The following is a 21,076-nucleotide window of genomic DNA, read 5'->3' as shown; positions in this document are numbered from 1 at the left end:
TGTCATATTTATCAATTTAGTGTTTGTTATTTAGAACATTTTATTATGATAACGTGCTTAGATTATGATAACCATATTGTGTTAATTCTAGGTGACTCACTTTCTTGTTGTGTTGATTCTTATTATAGCTCACTACTACTCCAAGTACACTGAGATAACTTGTTTTTTCATTATTTGTAACTTATTTGATTATGAATGACTATTGATTATTTAATGAGGTTATGTTGTGTTGATTATTATTATTTGATTTTTCTTTTTGAATTTTGGGTTGCAGGGATGTCCAAAGAGTGTCACACCTAAGTACAGCTTGAAGCCTCTTGTGCCAAGGCTGTGTGATATAAAGCCTGATATTGATGTTGAGAAAATGTTTTTTTAGAGATTCTCTTTGAAGAAACTATTGCTATTCTTCATTTAAACTGTTACTACTTTGATTTGAACTTGGAAATTTTCAGTTTTAATTTTTGTAAAATTTTACTTTCTATATACTCATTATGGTTTGGGAATAGAGTGCGTTTGATATGTGAATGTCAATTTTTTTTTAATATGATTGGATGACATTTAATTTTGTGCATTTTAAGCTATGAGATTAAATGATTACAAAATTTAATTTTGATTTTTAGCAACGAAAATGTGTTGTAAAGTTATATGTCTTTTAGCGACAAAATATCATTGTCATTAAAAATGTCATTATTTTGTTTTTTGCGACCAAATTGGGACGTTTTATGACGAAGTATTAGCGACCAAATGTTTAGTCTTGTAAAATTAAACATTTTGTGACAATATAAAATTGGTCGCTAATTGTCATTTTTAGCGACGTTTTCAAAAATTTGTCGCTAAAGACTTTTCTAGACGCACTTTTAGTGATTGTTTTAGTGACAGAATTAATTTTGTCACAAAAACTATTTAGAGGCCAAAATAATAGTTTTAGGGACCAAAATAATTGGTCGCCAAAAGTCTTATATGTTGTAGTGGTAATAAAACAAACGTTTGATTGCAAAAACAGATTGCAATCCTTCCAAACACACAATCGACAATATAATTACACACAAAAATAAACATTTATGGAGTTATTTCATCGTTGATAGCTCCAAACTCAATACTCGTGTCTCTCCCAGGTATAGCCCAGCTTCCTTGGAAAACATGACAAAAAAATAGAAACAAAAAACAAAAATTGATTATCAGTTAAATTAAAACCAACTAAATATTGGCTAGCCATCAATATAGTTTATACATGGGATCAATTTAGTATCATTGCATAATTATGGCACGACTTTAGTGCTTTTGTTAGGTTTCCAATGGCAGAGAGCACATCAGCATCATTATTATTACAAGAATAGTTTTGCAAAATTATAGTAGAACTGAATGACTTCTGCAAGAAAAGAAAAGAAAAGAAAAGAAAAAATGTATATAGGAATAGAAGTTGAATAATTAACCAGAAAAAGATCAGAAGTTCAAACTAATTTTAGGATCTTTTTTTTTTCCAATGATGACTAAACATATAGTGGATGTCAAGCCATTGCTTGGTTAAAAATTAGGGTGGCAATAGAAGTTACCATATAGCTAGATCTTGAGACCAATGAGCTGAAGACAGCTTGCAACATAGACCTGCACATATGTATTATAATAACAAAAACCACAGGCTCAAGCAAATAGTGTGTGCTTAAATTAGTTTATGTAGGATTTGAAAAAATAAAAATAAAAAATGTCTAAGTTGTTAGCAATGATCAAGATACGTACCGTTTACCTCTGAGGCTTCCTTTGTAATCTAGTCATACTCAGTGCAGTTGTCAATAAAAACCAATTCATTATACTCTGGAAAAGTTCGGAAAATGTATACCTGCATAATTGATAGGAGCGAACCAAGTCTATCCAGTGATGAGGCGCATACAGGAACACCAATAACAGGCAAAGGGGTTGATGCAGCTACCATGCACAAATGAGAAAGAGCATATCAATGCTCATCTGGCATTTCACGAATATTATTAAATGAGCACCACTAGCATCGGTAATGATAATCTGAATCCCCCGCTCCTTACCTGACAAGGCATAAGAAAACATATGGTTTCAGCGGTCTGGTGTGCTGACACTACTCTCATCTGCGCAACTTAAAAGCAACAATACAATTGCTAGCTACAAGTAACATATTTAAATTTTGTAAATGAACACTAAGTATAAGCAAACATGACCTCATGAGACATGCCAAACATATTCAAAATCTTTGCAGCATCCTTCATAACAGGAATATCTGAATCAGAACCCATAATGATCCCAACACGTGGCATGACTGTCAAGCAAATAATGCAAAACAACATGAATGCAAAGTTCATGTATCAAAACTGATTAAAGACAGACAATCTTATATGAAATAAGAGAGAAGACAACCTTCATGCATTTGTAACTAGCGGCAGAACAAATTTTTTTAAAAATTTAAATTGTCACTGGTTATCCTTATGCGTTTCTGAAATGTAGTGTCAAACAACATGCAGATGCTCCAAATATGACTCAACTCCACTGTCAAATTAAAATTGAATCAGACACTGCTCAAGAAATTATGTCTACATAACTGCCCTGCAGGCTGCAGTCTAACCATCCAAGATTTCTTCATTAAGCATTGATTTTAGCTTTGCTTCTGCAATGTCCATAGAAGGGCCAACTATACTTACATGACCTATCTTTCGTTGCTTTTGTATTTCTGCTAAAAGAGTGCAAGATAAGTATTAGGAGAAAAAAAGAACAAGCAAAACATGATAAACATGAACCTTAATGATTTCATATTATCTAACCTGGCTTATCATACTGATGGACACTTGCCCCTGAAATACCTAATGCCTTTCCAATCAGTTGATGCGTTAGAAGGAAACCTGGTTCTTCTTGGATGCATAATAATAGATATCATATCATATCTGATTCGTTGCTACATCCTCTAAAAGCACTAAATACAAACAAAAAAGATGTCAATGGATGCTTCATAGTCTATAATATATATATATATATATATATATATTGATTGGCACTGAGGTGTCCGGATCAAAGTTTGACTAATCTCCAGGGGTGTACAACCCTCGACAAGGAGTTTTTCGTAATTGCACCACGGTTAATTCAAGGATTTTCCCACAATCCGATGGCCCCAAGGAATTGTTAGCACTTAAGAGGTTTTAATCCTTAAACCTTAGAGGGAGCACACCCCCAAAACCCAAGGCATTGCCACCAGGCCAACCCCTTGGGATTTCATAGTCTATAATACGAATTGTGATTTTTTTTTTTATTTATAAAAATAAATAATAAAAAAAAACTTGAGATAAACCAGAAAAAAAACATGAGAAAGTCATATGAAAACATAGAAGCAGGAGATAACATAATATATGACATATATACTATGAAAATATATTGTGTATATATGGTTATGTGTATATTTGGCATTGTGTATATTAGGAATTAGGCACGTATTAGGCAAGATTGTTGTATTTCCTTTATCATATTTCTTTTTTTAGTCATAGATTTAGGGCTATATAATCTGATGAACGCTTTTGTCAATACACAAGTTGAATATACAGATTATTCAGAAACTCTTACATGGTATTAGAGTCTGGTTTGAAACCTAAGCTTGCAGAATCGAAACCCTAGTTGCTGTAATGGGTTTGCTTCATCTGGTTCTTCGTCTGACTCAAAGGTTTCGTCTAGTTCGAAGACTCTTCGACCATCTGGTTCTTCGTTTGGTTCGTCAACTCCTGGTCGCACGGTTTGTCGATCGCACCCCATCTACCATCACACTTTTCTCTCTCTGTCTCTGTGGTTTGGTTTTCGACTGGTTCGTTGATTGCACCCCATCTGCCATCACACTTTTCTCTCTCTGTCTCTGTGGTTTGGTTTTCGATCGCAACCCCTGGTTCGTCTGGTTTGTCGATCGCACCCCATCTGCTGTGCATCGCAATTCTCTCGGTTCATCTCAGCACTTCATCACACCTTTCTCTCTCTGTCTCTGTGGTTTGGTTTTGACCCCTAGTTCACTCTCTGTCTTTGTCTCTGTGTTTTGATTATCAGTACTGATTATTTGATTTTTTTTAAAAAAAACCCTTATTTCCAGTTTTATTATATTTCGACCTGTTTCTCTTTGATCTATTACAATGACGGATACCAAAATTCAAGCCATCAGATGTAAACTCACTGGTACGAATTATGTTTATTGGGCTAGTGTTATGAAGAATTTTCTTCTTGGCCAGAAAAAATGGGGCTATGTTTATAGTTCTATTCTTCGTCCATTGGACCCGAAAGAAGAAAGATATCTGACTTCCCTTGACACTTGGAATTGTGATAATGCCCAAGTTCTGACCTGGCTTCATAATTCTGTGGATGACCGTATTGAAATGATGTTTTCCAAATATAGTATTGCTAAGGAGGTGTGGGATTATTTATTAGGTGTGTATCATCAATCCAACTTTGCCAAACGGTATGAGTTGAAAACAGTTATTCAGAGTGCTCGTCAGCAGGATCAATCTATTCATGATTTTTATATTGAGATGACAGGTCTCTGGGATTAATTGGCTCTTATGGAACCATTTAGCCTCAAGGCACTAGATGCTTATATTGAGTTTCAGGAGCAGTCGTTTAGTGTAGTTTTTAACGGCTCTTTCCCTCCTAGTATGAAGCTATCCGTGGTGGCATCCTTCATTGGTCTCCTCTCCCCTCTGTGGATGCTATTGTTCGTGAGCTTCTCTCCGAGGAAACCCGCCTTAAAATGGCTAGTCAGACTCTGTCTCCATTTGTCTTCTTGGCTCCTACTCAACATCCTTTGTTGTTAGCCCCACCATCTCATCAGCTTCAAGGCCATGTGAAGTCCAAGAAAGGGCCACTAGTCTCTTATGAGTCTGATTTTTGCTATCAGAAGGGCCATTGGAAGAGCAACTGTCCCAAGAAGAGCCGTCAGTTTGCTCAGTCTTCTCAGCCACAATTCCGAGGTCCTGCTTCGAGTAATTTTCGCCCTCCTGCTACTTATACTGCATCTGCTCCGGCTTCTAATCCTGACTTGGCTTCCTTGAGTGCCCAAATTGCCCAGCTTCAGCATCTCTGGTGCACTTCTCAGTTATCTTCTTCTGCCTCTGCTCTCACCTCTTTTCATTTAGGTTTGCTTGGTTCCTCATCAGGTGTTCTTTCATTTGCCTGGCTTTTTGATTTTGGTGCCTCTTATCATATGACTCCTCACCTTTCTTTACTCAAAAACTGTATCCCCCCTCTCATTCTTATTACTATTAATACTGCTAATGGGTTTGGTATGTCTGTCCTATCTATTGGATCTGTTTTATCCTCTGCTCTGTCTATTGTTTCTATTCCTTTTGTTCTTTATGTTCCTTAACTGTCTGTTAGCTTGCTTTCTATCAGTCAGTTTGATGCTTCTGATTTTGATGTTATCTTCTCTTCTTCTGTCTGTTGTGTACAGGATCGGGTATCCAAGAAGTAGATTAGGATCGGCTGCAGAGTTGAAGATCTCTATGTGGTGGAAAGCTTGCATCTTCCTCTATTTACCTCTCCTGTTACATTTTTATCTTTTCAGTTAGATTCTCAGTCGAGTCAGTTTTATTTATGGCATTCTCGCTTAGGTCATTTGTCTGTTGACCGCTTGCGATTTTTAGCTCAGTCAGGATTGTTAGGTAAAGTTTCTCCTAGTCAACTTAATGAGTGTCGCGGATGTAAACTTGCTAAAATGACAGCTTTACTTTTTAATAACAGTACTTCTATTTCTGCTTCCCCTTTTTCTCTTGTCCATACTGATGTCTGGGGACCTTCTCCAAACAATGCACAAAATAATTAAAATACGATTACACAACCTGACTATCCCTTGTCAAAAACAACTTCATTGCAGAAATACCAGCACCCTCTAATGAACTAACAGCTTTATAGGCAACATCAGTAGCATGATTCCTGATCTTCCACGACACATTAGCAGGTGCCTTAACGATGTGACAAATGTTTTCTCTATCAAAATAAGGATCCACAGGTAAATAGAATATATTCACTGATGAAGGAGGTCACAAAGAAGAAATATAAACATTAACATGATGATGTCATCAAAATTTGAAATAAAAGAAAAAGGAAAATTGCAACAAAAAGCTATACAAACTACTAAAGCCAACATCTTACCTGTGGATAATTTCAACAACAGGATAACACAGAATAGAATTATATCATCCTCTAGCTACAATGACGGCTAGCTCCTATAAAGGAAATAAAAATTTCAGTGATTCTTCAGCCCCGTAATCTGTATCTCAAATGAAGAAAAAAAAAAGAGAGAGAGAAAGCAGCATATTGCATTAAATTAAAGGCACATAGTCTAAGTAAACCTTTATGAATGGTGCCTACATCTCAACATATAATGCATGATCATGCCCTCCAAGCACTGGAAAGAGAATGGCCATGAAAATTAGAGAAGCTGGAAGCAATTTATCTAAGAAATCAATTGATAAAGGTGAATTTGTTTTCCCACATTAGTTGCAGCATATTAGATTGAAGCTAAAGGGAAGCTCTATGAAACAGCACAAAAGCAACCATAATTTATGAAACATGACGGTATAGCAAACATATGTAATGGAAATGTTTTAACTAACAAGAGTATCGACTAGTTAAGAAAACATTTTAAAGATTTCATGACAATCCCTGGGGCAGACTGTGATGGGTTTTGAAGAATAGCTTGTTATGAAGCATACATAGTCGCATTGACTAAACTAAATAGTCGCATTGACTAAACTAAATGTGACAACCAACCTCTCATGCACAATGCATATCATGACATTCATGTATTTTAAGTTATGTCAAACGTTACATGTTTGCATTACGACTTGATAGGGATTCTAAGAGAAGGAGAAGCTAGTTTGGAAACCTAAACTTAGAAAATATTGCTTGTTTGCTTTGAGTTAGAGGATACCTTAGAACTTGATTCGAGAATCATAGTAAATGCTTTAGCTTTAATTGAGCAGCTTAAGGACCTTAGTCTAATGTGCTTGTCCATTTCATGTTATTTGTTATTTTGCTAATTAGGATTAGTGATAATTAAGTATGATTAGTGAACCTTAATTAGGATTAAGTATAAACCTTGATTAATTAGTTCTAACCTAGATTAGCTAAACTAAGTAACCAAGATTAGAGAACTAATGATGTTGCAACTTTTGCCCAACCACACCAAATAAAACCTTATATCTAACTCATCAAAACCAAACAAGCCAAAGGAAATTTGCTGGAGAAATTTGGAAGAAGCTAGAAAAAAGAAAAAGGAAAGAAAGAAGAGAGAAAAGGAAGAACTCAAAGAAGAATTCATCAAAACTCAACTTTTAGCAAATCTAAGGTAAGATTTCTACCCAAAAACTTGTAGTAATCATCCCTAACCTCTAAAATCAAGAAGAAACTAGGATTGATTTGGTTTAGAAAGGAATAAATGGAAGCAAGAATGAGGAAGGTTAGGTTATGGTGGAAAACTAGATAAATAGCTTAGAATTTCACCACTTTGATTGGAGATTTGATGTAACTAGGTCCTTATCTTCACATGTTTGTGTCATTTCTAAGGGTTTTACATACTTGAATCCGTGTGTGAAAGAAAAGGTTTGAGAATAAAATGAGAAGAAAGCCAAAAGATAGAAACTTGAAGATTTAGTTTTTGTTTTGATATTTTGATTTAAAAAGAAGGATGCATCTTTTCTTATGTTTTTGAAGTAGTTTGAAAGCTAAAATTCATGTCTTTGAACCCTAGAAAGAAATGGGAAAAAAGGGAGAAGAGGAACCATTCCCGGACCTAAATCAATCGCACTCGAACAGCCATTTCCGCATGTGCGGAAGTCATTGCCACACTTGTGGCCATCTTCCTTCGACCCAAGTGCAAGACTGAAATAATTGCATGTTCGTGGGGGCACGTGCCCTGGCCAACCGCATGTGCAACCCTGTTTTCTGCACGTGCGAAAATACCTAGTTTTGTTCGATTTCTTGTATCGAAGGCCCTGATCTCGTGGAACACCTCTTTTATGCATTTGACACTTAGGTCTCGTTTGACAAGTACTGTTTTAGTTTAAAAGTAAAAAAATTACTAAAAAATAGTTTGTTGGAGCTAAGAAATATAAACATTAACAAAAGATGACTTGTTTGTAATCGATAGTATGTGAATATAGAATAAAAAGTGAAATATAAACATTAACATAATCTATAGTATGTGAATATAAACCTTAACAAAAAGTTACTAAGAAATATAAACATTAACATGATTTTATTCATTTTTTATTTTTTTTTACCAAATTAATCTTTTGTTTTCTGAAAATAGTTTTTGACAAATCAACAAAAGATTTTAACTTTTTTATTTGTAATCTATAGTATGTGAATATAGAATAAAAAAGTGATTCACTCATGAACAGTGACTTGTCTGGTGGCGAGTTACTGTAGTAAATATTATTATAACTAGTCAAATGACTAGTTTGTTGGAGCTGTTTTTGTGCAATTTTACGAACTATTTTAACAAAAATGATGATATCAAATGATTAGTTTGTTAGAGTTGTTTTTGTGCAATTTTACTAACTATTTTAACAAAAATGATGATTTGTTTAGTCTTTTTGGAGATAATCTAAATATAAATATATAAAATTAGAAAAATTATATAAAATTTATACAAAATTTTTTACAAGAATAATGTGATAATATTATTATTATTATAAATAAATACATTTTTAATGGTATTTTGTTTTAAAATGAATGATCCCTAATGAACTACATCATTATGTATAAAAATTATATATAATTTATTTTATTTTATTTATTTCCATAGCATTACTCATAAAATTAAAAATCATGGTGTTTTGGTTGTATTTTAAAATATAACTTACTTGATATTTTTTACTTATTTTTACTAAAAAAGTGAGATTTTTTAAAGTATCTGTAATTTTTTTCAATTTATTTGGAACTCTTAAACGTATAGACATACAAATTTCATCTTTTTTTTTTTTTTTTTTTTTTTTTTTTGGTTATAACTTTTGAGGTTAGTTGTAACTTTTATGATGTTTTATTTTAGAAAATTTTTAATATACATCACTTTAAAAAGAATGTATTATATGCAGGGGCAGAGGGGAGAAGGGTTCAGGTGAGTCACGTGCCCTTCTTGGGTTTTGGGAATTTTTTTTTTCAAGCATAAAGAAAATATTTTAAATAAAAAAATTTGTAAAAATATTATTTAGAGTGAAATGTCAATGACATTTTTAAAATTATAAAGACAATAATGATTGTTTTGATTGAAAATAAAGAGATTGTGATATTATTATCTAAAAAATTTCAATATAATGGTGATATTTATCATTATTAACATGCAAATATAATTAATCTCAATGAAAGTATAGTATTTATTGAATTGTTAGTTATATTTGACATGTAGGGTTTATACTCTATGTGTTTCTTTGCTATTAGTTGATGTTATCTCATGTCAATGATGACGTGGTATGACTATTATATTGAATTTTTACGCATATTTTGTATAAAAAAATTACTTTATCATTATATAATTTATTTTAAAACTTTATATCCATGACTTTTTTTAATATTGTCCATAATATACTAATTACAAATAACATTCACTTTGTTTGATTTGAATTTTCTAAAAATACTTTTCAGAAAATTTTACTTTTTTATTTTCCGTCTTTTTTTGTTCATACTAAATTTTTAAAAATATTTTAAGCAATTGTTTAAAATTTTTAGGCACACCTAACATAAACACACTTAAAAATTATAATTTTTGAGAAAAGAAATCTTTAAAAAATTCACTAAATACTAAAAATATAAAAAAAATATGAAAAATAAGTACATTTTTCATATTTTCATGTATTTATTAATTTTAAAAAATATTTTTTCACAAATATTTTATTTTTTTAGACACATCTAAGTAAGATGCATCTAAAAAAGTAAAAAAAAAAATGCTTAAAATTTTAAAAATATTCACAAACAACAAAAAAATACGAAAAATAAAAAAACTCAATTTAAAAAAAACTTAATTCAAAAAACTTAAACCAAACACACTATTATTATTATTATTATTATTTTTTTATCTTTCTTGAAGTCAATCGTAAAACTTTATGTGAAATATTTTTATAAAAATTTTCAATATTATAATTAATAAGTATCCCCTCTGAGTTAATTTCTTGGTTCCGCCACTAATTATATGTACTTTCAATTATGTCATTTTCTTTTTTAGTTATGACATTATTTTAGTTATAATACATGAATTCTTTAATTATGTCTTATGCTGTATTTAATTACAGTATGATATATATATTTTTTAGTTAAAAAATTAAAATTATATTATATATTTTTTTAATTATAAAAAATGTGCACTATAGTGTTTCACTTTATTTTATTATAATCTTTTCATTTTATCCACCTATGATAAACTCACGAACCTAAATTTAGAATTGAACTTTAAAGGAGCCAACTTTAGAATTGAACTTTGACATGTAGGTATCCATTAATGAGACTCGTATATAATAGAACTTTATATCAACTTGGTATCATATATAATATTAAAAATGTGACTTTTTCCTAAATTAAAATTTAAACTTTTGAACGTGAGATGCCTGTGAAACTCATCAGGACTCTCGTTTCAATAATTAAAATTATTTATTTATAAGATTTTCCATATATATCATATATGAAAAAAAAAATAGATCAATCTACTCCCTCCTTTCCAAAATAATAGATGCTTTTGGAGAATCTAATTTTTTTGGTAATACAATTATTATACTTTAAAAAAATTAATTTTTCAAAATTATTCTTTGATAGTATATTTTTTTGGAGAATATCAATTGCCACAATTGTACTTTTAGTATTGTTAAAAAATTTAAAAGAAGGACAAAATAAAAAATTCATATTATTTTAGTCCTTAATTTTTTAAAAGAGACTAATATTTTAGGATAATGAAAAATGAAATAAATGACTAATATTTTGGAACGAATGGAGTAATAATTATAATATTTTTATTTCATCGTATTTATATTCAAAAAAATTAATTGTCTATTTTTTTAAAACTTACATATTGTCTTTCTTTTTTTTTGAAAATAAAATCAATAAAATGAAAAAACTATAATTATCACATCAACACAATTCTTTTTCATAAATAATATACATAATTTTTTTTTAAAAAATAAATAATTTAAATTATTAAAACAAGACTCCTAGGAATTTTATAAACCCCTTAAACATAAACTTGAGAGAAATCACGTCTGCTAGAATTAGGGCACGTTTGAAAATTGAATTTTAAATAATTTATGAAAAATATGTAAACAAAATAGAAAAAATAATTGGATAACTTACAATAATTTTTTTTTTTTGACTTCTAAACAAACCTATGTAAAATGGAAATGGGGTAGTCACTATTGTGCACCGATATGGATCTATTTCAGAGTCTATTATAATAAGTTAAATTGTTCATTTTTTAGAGTATATCAAGTAGAATATATTTACCAAAAATTAAATTGATTGGATATTGAATAGAATATATTTGTATTTATAAAAATAAATGACAAATATAATTTGATAAATTGTTCGATTAATTTAATTTTTTTCAGATATGTTTTATTTAATATATTTTAAAAAATGAATGATTTGACTTATCAAAACAAATTCCGAAATAAGCCTACACAGTAACTGTTGTGCCAAAAGTACAACCACCGCTTCATTTCTGAGTTAAAAAAATAATCAGTGTGTTTGGTTTGAGTTTTTTGGATTAATTTTTTTGAAAATTGAGTTTTTTAGTTTTCGTATTTTTTTTATTTTTAGTGAATATTTTTAAAATTTTAAACATTTTTTTTTACCCTTTTAGATATACCTTATTGAGATGTATCTAAAAAGTAAAAAAATTATAAAAAAATATTTTAAAAAATTAATAAATACATAAAAAATATAAAAAATATACTGAATTCTCATATATATATATATATATTTTATATTTTTGGTATTTAGTGAATTTTTAAAAGATTTTTTTTCACTAATTTCTTACTTTTTAAGTATATTTATATTAGGTATGTCTAAAAAGTAAAAAAAATTGCTTAAAATATTAAAAAAATTTAGTAAAAATAAAAAAAAAATGAAAAACAAGAAAGTATAATTTTCTGAAAAGTATTTTTAGAAAAGAGGAACCAAGCAACGTGAATAATAACAATAAAATAAAATAAAATTCACCACAAGTTGTATCCAAACACGACCTACATTAAGTCATCGTTTGGCATTGGATTTTTTAGTTGGCTTTTTTGCGTTGGGAATTTTTTAGGCTCGTTTGGTTTGGTTTGTTTGACTTTTATGAAAGAAAAAGTATAATGATTATAAATTGAATGTGATAATTATTTTATTAGTTTATTTAGCCTATTTTATCTTTTATACTTTTGTAGCCCAACGAAGTTGCTAAACGAAGGCTAATTAAGATAAACCAATTGGCCTTGGGCGTACAGACCAATATCTTTAATTAATGGGTAAATTACAATAATATTCTTTGAGATTTGGTCAAATTACATTCCATCCTCTGATATTTTACAAATTACATTCTCATCTTTGTAGTTAATAGTCTTATTTCACAAACTTTCTGTTTATATATAAGATAACAACACCTAGTAAAAAAATAGAAGAAATTGCATTGGAAAAAAAAGTAAAGCAACAACAAAAGAAAAAAAAAAGAAAAAGTAAAGAAAAATAAGAAAATAAAGAGTGTATAAATTTAATATCTTCATTTTATCTAAATAATTATAATAATAGAGACTAATATAATTTCTCAAATGTCAAATAACGAAATATAGGGGTGTTTTGGAAACTTGACTTTTAGTCACTTTTTTTTTGTTTGTAGCAAAAGTTAAAAGTTGGCTTTTTTGTATTTTTGTTTATTTGGGAAGTTGGTTTTTAGCCATTGTTGAAATTACAATTCTACTCCTTATGAGTCAAAATGTGCTATATGGGTGAAGTTGTAAATATTTTAAATTGAATGGAGGTAGTTTGATCATTTTATTATGATTTGACATCATAAACAAATATTAATAAAAAAAGCCAAAAGCTGCTTTACCAAATTCCCAAATCATTTGTCTAAAAAAGCCAAAAGCTTAGTTAAAAGCTAAAAAGTCATTTTTTACCATTTTTCCAAAATAAGCCATATTAAACCCAAACTTTAGTGGTGTGTGTGTAATTTACCCTTAATTAATTAGGCCATCTCCAACGGTTCACCAAATTCAACATCAAATTTAAATTTGATGAAAAAAAGTTGCTTTTTGTGCTCCAATGGTTGCACCAAAGCAGTATCAAATTGAGAAAATATCAAACGTTTCACCAAACTGAGGACGGCTCGTTCTTTTCACCAAATAACTGTGCCTAGCCGTTAAAGCAAAAATTTGTAAAAATTTTACACATGGTGGTCGACCACATAGTTGACCAACTGGTCGACCAGCTCATGAAAAAATTGACTTGCGAATTGGTTCAAATGGTTTAAATTACTAGTTCAAACGGTTCAAAAAAAATTTGAATCGATCAATCCACCGGATGTCCCTTTTCTTTTTTGATGCACACTATAGTAACCATAAACCATTAGAGCTACGTGTATTAGATCAAGAAAATCAACTTTTTTTTACTCAAATTTGATAAAAATTTTACTAAACTGTTAGAGCACTAATTTTGATTTTTTAAATAGAGCATTAATGATATGATAATGAAAAAAAAAAATTAAGATCAAAACATCACTTCAAGTGAGACCCACTATCAATCCATTAAAACTGACTTTAAAATCCAAAAATTGGAGCTGTGAAATATTTTTCTAATTAATTAGGAAAATGTCTTAGACTACTAATTAGTGGTGACTCTAATGATGTGACAGTGAACCTCACCCACTATCACAATATGTTTATACCTTGATTTTGTTTTGTTTTGTTTTTTTTTTTTACATTGTCAAGTCACTAGTGATGAAGTTAGTAATATTAAATTAGTGGTATAGTATTACTCAATTAATTAATGGGACCTTCACATCACGCCCCTACTGAGTTCTCTGTCTCTGCAATTGTGCAAAGCAAGCAGGTCAAGCCATCCATGGCAAACCTCTCAAAAAACCTTCTCTTCTCTCTCCTCCTCCTCCCCCTCCTCCCCCTCCCTCCTCCTCCTCCCATCATCACCACCACTTCTCTCTCCCCTCTAACCTCCCCTCCTCCACCACCACCTCCCCTCCTCCGCCCAAAATCGCCTACTTCATCTCCGGCACCGACGACGACGGAGCTCGATTTTTCCGACTCCTAAAAGCCATTTACCACCCCAGAAACCACTACCTCTTGCATCTGGACGGTCGATCGTCCAAGGATCAGAGGGATGAGCTCGCTCGGCTGGTGGGTTCGGTGCCAGTGTTCGTTGATGCGGACAATGTGAATGTGATTGAGAGGGCCAATTCGGTTAGAGAAGAACGGCCTTCGAGTCTCGCTTTGGTGCTTCACGGTGCGGCCATTTTGTTGAGGTCTAGGAGAGATTGGGCTGGTTTGTTAATCTCGGTGCCTCGGATTACCCTCTCATTTCTCAGGACGGTACGTACGTTTCACCTCTTCAATACCCCCCATTATATATACGGTCTGGCTTCCATACAGTCCCATATCGGACTGGAGGCACTGTTGGGCCATGGGGCCACACGAGTTTTGTTTTGATAATTCGAACCGTTTAATGTGCGAGTACTATATGTCTTGATAATTCGAACAGTTTAATTTGTAGAACATATGACTGTAAAAAATTACATTGATCGGATATCAATAGTTACGTGATCAAATTAGTTTTGTATAAAAAAAATAGATAGTGAAAAAATAAATGGTAGACAAAAATATGATCCGATGAAATAGCTATCGATATTAAATCAACGTGATTTTTTACAGGCACATATTACTCGACGAGTTGTATATATTGAACGATTCGAATTATCGAAACGGAACCCGTAGTGGCCCCCTATGGGTCCAACAGTATCTTCCAGTCAAATCCAAACCAATCTTGATTGGAGGGAAGCTAGTCCCTTATATATATATATATATATATATACGGTCCGGCTTGTCTCTAATTGGAGATCAAGATTGGACCGTCTAGTCCGGCCTGTAGGCTCACCTTTGGGCCCATGTCGATAATTCGAACTATTCAATGTGTAAAACTCGTCGAGTGTATCACGTATTGATAACTATTTGATCAAATAGCTATAGATATCCGGTCAACGTGATTTTTTACAGGCATATAGTACTGACGAGTTTTTACACATTGAACGGTTCGAATTATCGACATGAGCCCACAAGTGAGCCCACAGGCCGGACTGGACGGTCCAGTCTTGATTTGCAATTAGAGACAAGCTGGACCCATTGTCAAACTTGCTAGTTTACAGTTTTTAGTAGATTGTTTTGATTTAACCTTGATAAGATCAGTGTGTACTAGTTCTGCTGCAAAATGGGTAATTTATTTTATATTTTAGTGCTCAATGTAAAATTAGTTTTTTTTTTAATTTTTTTTTTTTTGAATATTGTTGGAGCCTTAGAAGAGACCACTTAAGGAATTTAGTGTCATAGTGCTTGTAATTAAAAGTTTTAGGTTGCCTTCCCTTATGAAGTGCGGTTTGTCCCAACAGCTATGAAGCATGGACACGGCAAAATGGGCGCCGTGGCGGTGTCGGACACGGGGACTGCCAGATGGCGTGTCCCTTTAATTTAATTATTTTTTTGTATGGGACATGTCGGGGACACGCTTGTCCAGATCTGGACAGGACGTGAGACACGGCGAGGAGAGAGAGACAGAGGAGAGAGAGTGTGAAGGAAGAGAGTGAAAAGGCAAACCTTCGACTCCAGTCGTTGAACATCCAGTTGACTCGAACCATCGATCTCACCATCGAACCATTGATCTCGTCTCGCATCGAACCATCGAACCATGTCTCGCTTGGGTCGTCTTCTCTATCGCGTCTCTGTCTCTCTCTCTCACTCTGTCTCTCTTTCTCTCTCGCCATCTCTATCCCTTCGCTTTCTTTCTTATCTCTTATATATATAAGTATATATAAGATAATATTAATAAAATCATATTATTTTGTAAGTATATATAACATAATATATACTATTTATACACATAAATAAAAAAAAACACATGTATATAAAATAAAATAAAATAAAAAATTACCAAAAACACATTATTTAAAAAAGGAAATAAATAAATAAATAAAATAATTAACATATATTAAAATAAAAATAGTTATAAAAAAAATTTGCCGTGTCCTGTTTCCGTGTCTGTACTTCTTAGCCCAATGGTAAGGCTCATCCTTGGTGACACTTGTTCGAGTCACAGAAACAACCGTTTCAGAAATGGAGTAAGGTTGTGTACATCTTGTCTTTTCTAGATCGTGCTTTTGCGGGGGTCTTGCTTTGGGTCGTTTTAGTCCATCTGTTGTTTATGGGCTTGTTGCAAAAGTAGGGAATAAGGGAACAAACCAGGCTGGGTAATTTAAAATTAGGCGCAAAAAAAAAAAAAAAAGAAAAGAAAAAAAGAAAAAAAGAAGAAGTAATCTTGCCCATGGGACCAACTTTTGTTTATTCTGGATGCTGACATGGTGTCAACATCAGACATCCATTGTGTCACCAAACATAAATTGGCACCTTTCATGTAAACACTAAGTGAGGGGGAAAAGCTTTATGCGGTAGGTGTTGAAAACCACACTTTAAGATACCTTATTTTATCTACTTCTTAAAATTAATACATCTGTACATTCCTTGGTGTATTCCAAAATGTCTTTTGCATTTGAAAGGTAAATGCATTCTCGACCGTGAAATAATTACAACCAACAACAAAGGATTGTGAGAATTTGTGCATTTAGTTGATCGAACACACATAAGTTTTATTAAATCAACTCTCTTATGTAAGTGAATGAATGAGTGCTTGCTTGTTTTCTCTTGATAAGGTCCTATCAGATTCCCAATGTGTGGGATGGAATTCCCAGCAAAGTTTTTTTCAAGATTTCAAGAATTTGTGATCATAAATGATTTTATGTGCAAATTGTTCTAGAGAACCATCTCTAGAAATTTGATCAAAGTCAACTGTCCAGTATGTGTTCATAGCTTATAGTTTTCCTGCTGCCTTGAAAATAATCAATTACGAAACTTGGAGAACAAGAAGTGAAAACTTTGCTGAAGGATTTAAAAAAGTTCCATTCACTGTCCAAAATATATCCAACAGAGATTCATTTACTGTTCTTTTATAAACTTCCTTAAAATGTATCCAAGGACATATCTGAAGAACCAAATAAGCAACTATAGCAGCAATAAATGAGCTTAATCTGGTTGGCCCTTTTAGATTAGTATTACTTTAGGTTGTATTGGAACACTCATTCCCAAATTTGCTAGCAGAAAAGAGATGTGAATAGGGGGAATCAAACACCTTGTTTGGTTCCAATTTTTGAACTTAAATTTTTTGAAAGTTGATTTTTTTTGTTTTTCGTGGTTTTTTTGTTTTTAGTGATTTTTTTCCCAATATTTTAAGAATTTTTTTTACTTTTTAGATACAACTAACCTAGATGTACCTGACAAGTTAAATATTTGTAAAATAAAAAAATAAAAAATTGATAAATACACAAGAATACTAAAATGTATTGGATTTTTGTATTTTTGGTATTTTAGTAAATTTTTTAAAAAAATTTCCACAAATATTATATTTTTTAAGTGTATTTATGTTAGGTGTTTTTAAAAACTAAAAAATTTGCGTAAACTATTAAAAAAATTCAGTGAAAACATAAAAACACAGAAAACAAGAAACTCAATTTTCTGAAAAGCGGAATCAAAATTCTGAAACCAAAAAGTTATTATGCTAGTAGTATAATCATCTCCTCCACAACTGCCAAGCCAAGTCTACTGTTAAAACTGGAACAAGTGTTCCAACTTTTAAATGAAACAAGCCATTCAAGTTCATAAGCTTGTCTTGGTGAGAAGTTTATTTGAGTTTATTCAAGGGATTAATGAGCCAATCTCTCAAGAATATGTTTTGAAACTTGATTCCTGAAGAAGCCAAACTTGACAATCACAAACAAAAGTTTTTTAAGCTTTTGAATAATTAGTATTGGTGTCCTGCGGTTATAGTGATATAATCCCTCATTAATTGTAATTACAAGAACGGCTTCTGAGGCAATCATTGTTAAATAAATGAGTAATTATGAACAAGTTGTGTTGTGTGTTCAGTACAGAAAAGAAAAGAAATTAGGAGCACTAGACTTTTTGACTCGGAAATTATTGTTTACTGTGCTACTCAAGAAACTTGATTTGACTTGGGAAGAAGGGTTTTGAGTTTTGAAAATAAGAAATAGAGGGCTGGTGAAGTACATGCTAGTTGAGCTTGACTCAAACATCATGCTCATATTGAGTTTGATAAAATATCTATCAAAGTTTTTAACTACTTAATATTCTGATTTATTACAGCCCTCAACTCCAACCATATTAAAACTGTGATATCTATCAATGCCAGTGCATCTGACCACTTTTCTGCTTCACCTCTGTTTTTGCCACAGTTGTTGCTGGCGTGCTACTACTATATCACTATGTGACTGTCTCATGGAATACTTACAAGGCCTTTAGTAGGTAACACATCATTTGTGCATTTCTATTCGTCCATGTTATGCAGTTCATGTTTTATCATGAATTTTTTTTTTTTTGGGTGGGAGAAACCATCAATTCATGTAGCAACTTGTGCAGGTATTCTCATTTGAAACATCTTATTTGTGTGTTACATGCTAGTTCTTTTTCTTGTTCTGTATATATATGATCCTTTTTAGAGGTGCACACTATGGATTTTTTCATGTATATATGTATATATTATTCTTTGCCTGTTTGGGGGTTAATATATTTCAGTACTCATCTATTTACAGATTTTCTTCACGTCCTGTCCTTTGCACCAAGGGATTTTAACTTCTAGAGCATACGAGTAATACTAGCTGGAAGGAGTGAGTGCTATCCTTTATCTAGGGCTTGTTTAAACATTTTTAGCTGCCCATGATTGGGAAGTGGATGCTGATTATAAGCTTGAATTCTGTGTCCAGGTATCAAAGAATTACGGAGGTAATTGTTGATCCTGGCCTATATCTCGTATCGAAAGGCAGAATGTTCACCGGCAACAAAAAACGCACCCTGCCCAATGCATACAGATTTTTCACCGGTACATTACTCGTAAATATTACCTTGTTAGCTTTAATATTTTGATGACACATTTACCAAGCATAAGAAAGTACTTGTAATTTAGGTTAAACTATTTCAAACTTCCTTCTTGTAGGAATAAATTAACTGCATGCACATGACCTAAATTTATCTTACCAAGCATAAGAAATTACTTGTTATTTAGGCAAAACTATCCCAAGCATCCTTCTTGTCGGAAGATATTAACTGCATGCACATAACCTGAATCCGTTCCAAATTTCTTGGTTGGTGAATCTTTTGATATGAGACCGTTGCGGGCTTTTTTGTTATGTACAAAACTCTGTGAGAAGTTCAAGTAATTAGCTTATGTTTGTGATCTTTGACTATCTTATTATTTTCTAGACACTTCTATTCCACTCTATGTTGACATGGAATCGGGCATGGTGGTCGGATGCGGGTATGCGTCTAAGTGTTCAAATCATCTAATTCGATATCGAAGGATACAAGGATACGGAAAAATATTTATATTTCTTATTTTTCGTCTATTTTCTAATGTAAAATGGTGTTCACAAGGTTCTATAGAGCATTTCATGCGAATTTTGAAATTTTTACATTTATGGTAAAACTTGGATTACTAAATATGTTTGTTGGGTGATTGTCTAACTACACATTTCAAACACATATCCCATACACTTGACACTAGGTGTCCGACACATGGTTACTTAGTGGTGGAGCCACATAATGATCAGAGGGGGTAGTTGTCCCTCCTGAAATTGTAAAATCCTACTATTCCATTCTGTTTCTTTCCGTCAACAATGGAATTTAATCACAGACCCACCTTGCTCTTGTAAATAAATTTACCACTGCGTTGTAGCGCTTATCTTAATAGTTTACTAAAGATAACTCATATTTCTTTTGTCTTCCTCGTCTCCCATTTGTGGAATATCATAAAATATATCCGTTATTTATTTACTGCATTCTTAATCGATATTCCCTTTATTTCATCAGGTTCTCCACCCCTGATTTTGAGCCGGAAGCTTGTTGAGTTTGCCATCCTCAGATGGGACAACCTACTGAGAAAACTCCTATTATTTTTCTCCAACATTAAATACTCACAAGGAGACTACTTTCAGACGCATGCTTGCAATTCCAAAGACTTCTCCAAAACTGTTGTCAACTCCAACTTGCGCTTTACTGTATATGATGATAATCCTCGAGACCTAACCGTAACTGATTTGAAAAAGATGTTGAGCAGTGGAGCTGCATTTGCTGGGAATTTCCGTGCAAACGATCCAGTTTTGGACAAGATTGATTCTCTTCATAGGACTGCGGGTATGATATTACCAGGAGGTTGGTGTTTGGGTGGGCGAGGAAGGGGCTGAGATCCTTGTCAGCTTTGGGGTGACATGAGTATTTTAAGATCGGGCCAGCATTTGAGAAACTTGAGAAGCTTCTTTCGAGTTTAATGCAGAACACTACTTTCCATTCCATTCAAACCAATGTGTTTTTAAAGGGTTGTAATTTGTTTCCATTTCTTGTAGCACGTTGAAAATATCGGGTAGATTATAGATGTAAGAAACTGTATGAGAGAGTTCAAGAATGTGGTCTAAAAATTCGAAGATCTTCGAAGAAAACTTAAATTCTCTATAAATGATGAGAGGTTTAGATTCTTCAACAGTCGCAACTAGAAACACAATAATGACAATGTTTTCTTATGGATCTCCCACTTTCACTCTCAAGGTAGAGAGAGAATAATGACAGTAGTTAGTCACACATAACCAATGATACCCAATCATGCCAAAAGATCAGGGGTAGTTTTAGAGAATGCCCTGCTGTAGAAGGGTCAGGAGTAGTTTAAGGCCTCGTTTGTTTTCAGAGATAGAAGGGAGGGGATTGATAGTGAGGGGATTAATAGTGAGTGGATT

At 32.3% G+C, this 21,076-nt stretch overlaps 1 long non-coding RNA gene and 1 other non-coding gene across 2 annotated transcripts; one reads left to right on the top strand and one right to left on the bottom strand.

The window, feature by feature from the left end:
• Nucleotides 1-917: 917 nt before the first annotated feature.
• On the bottom strand, nucleotides 918-4,012 carry LOC114320516 (uncharacterized). The gene is made up of 6 exons (XR_014328827.1): nucleotides 3,574-4,012; nucleotides 2,784-2,932; nucleotides 2,383-2,692; nucleotides 2,187-2,284; nucleotides 1,554-2,036; nucleotides 918-1,130 (listed from the first exon to the last, which is right to left on the bottom strand). It is a non-coding gene; the product is annotated as an uncharacterized LOC114320516 (long non-coding RNA).
• Nucleotides 4,013-14,024: 10,012 nt separating this feature from the next.
• LOC114301098 (uncharacterized) lies at nucleotides 14,025-20,826 on the top strand. Its single transcript, XR_014329934.1, has 5 exons — nucleotides 14,025-14,549; nucleotides 18,530-18,599; nucleotides 18,887-18,961; nucleotides 19,058-19,173; nucleotides 20,160-20,826. It is a non-coding gene; the product is annotated as an uncharacterized LOC114301098 (transcript).
• The last annotated feature ends 250 nt before the right edge of the window (nucleotides 20,827-21,076 follow it).

Source organism: Camellia sinensis, chromosome 5, assembly GCF_055761805.1.
Source record: "Camellia sinensis isolate YWXY chromosome 5, ASM5576180v1, whole genome shotgun sequence".
In the NCBI taxonomy this organism is placed as follows: domain Eukaryota; kingdom Viridiplantae; phylum Streptophyta; class Magnoliopsida; order Ericales; family Theaceae; genus Camellia; species Camellia sinensis.
The sequence above is the reverse complement of the archived record's forward strand: the minus strand, read 5'-3'. Positions and strand labels throughout refer to the sequence as shown.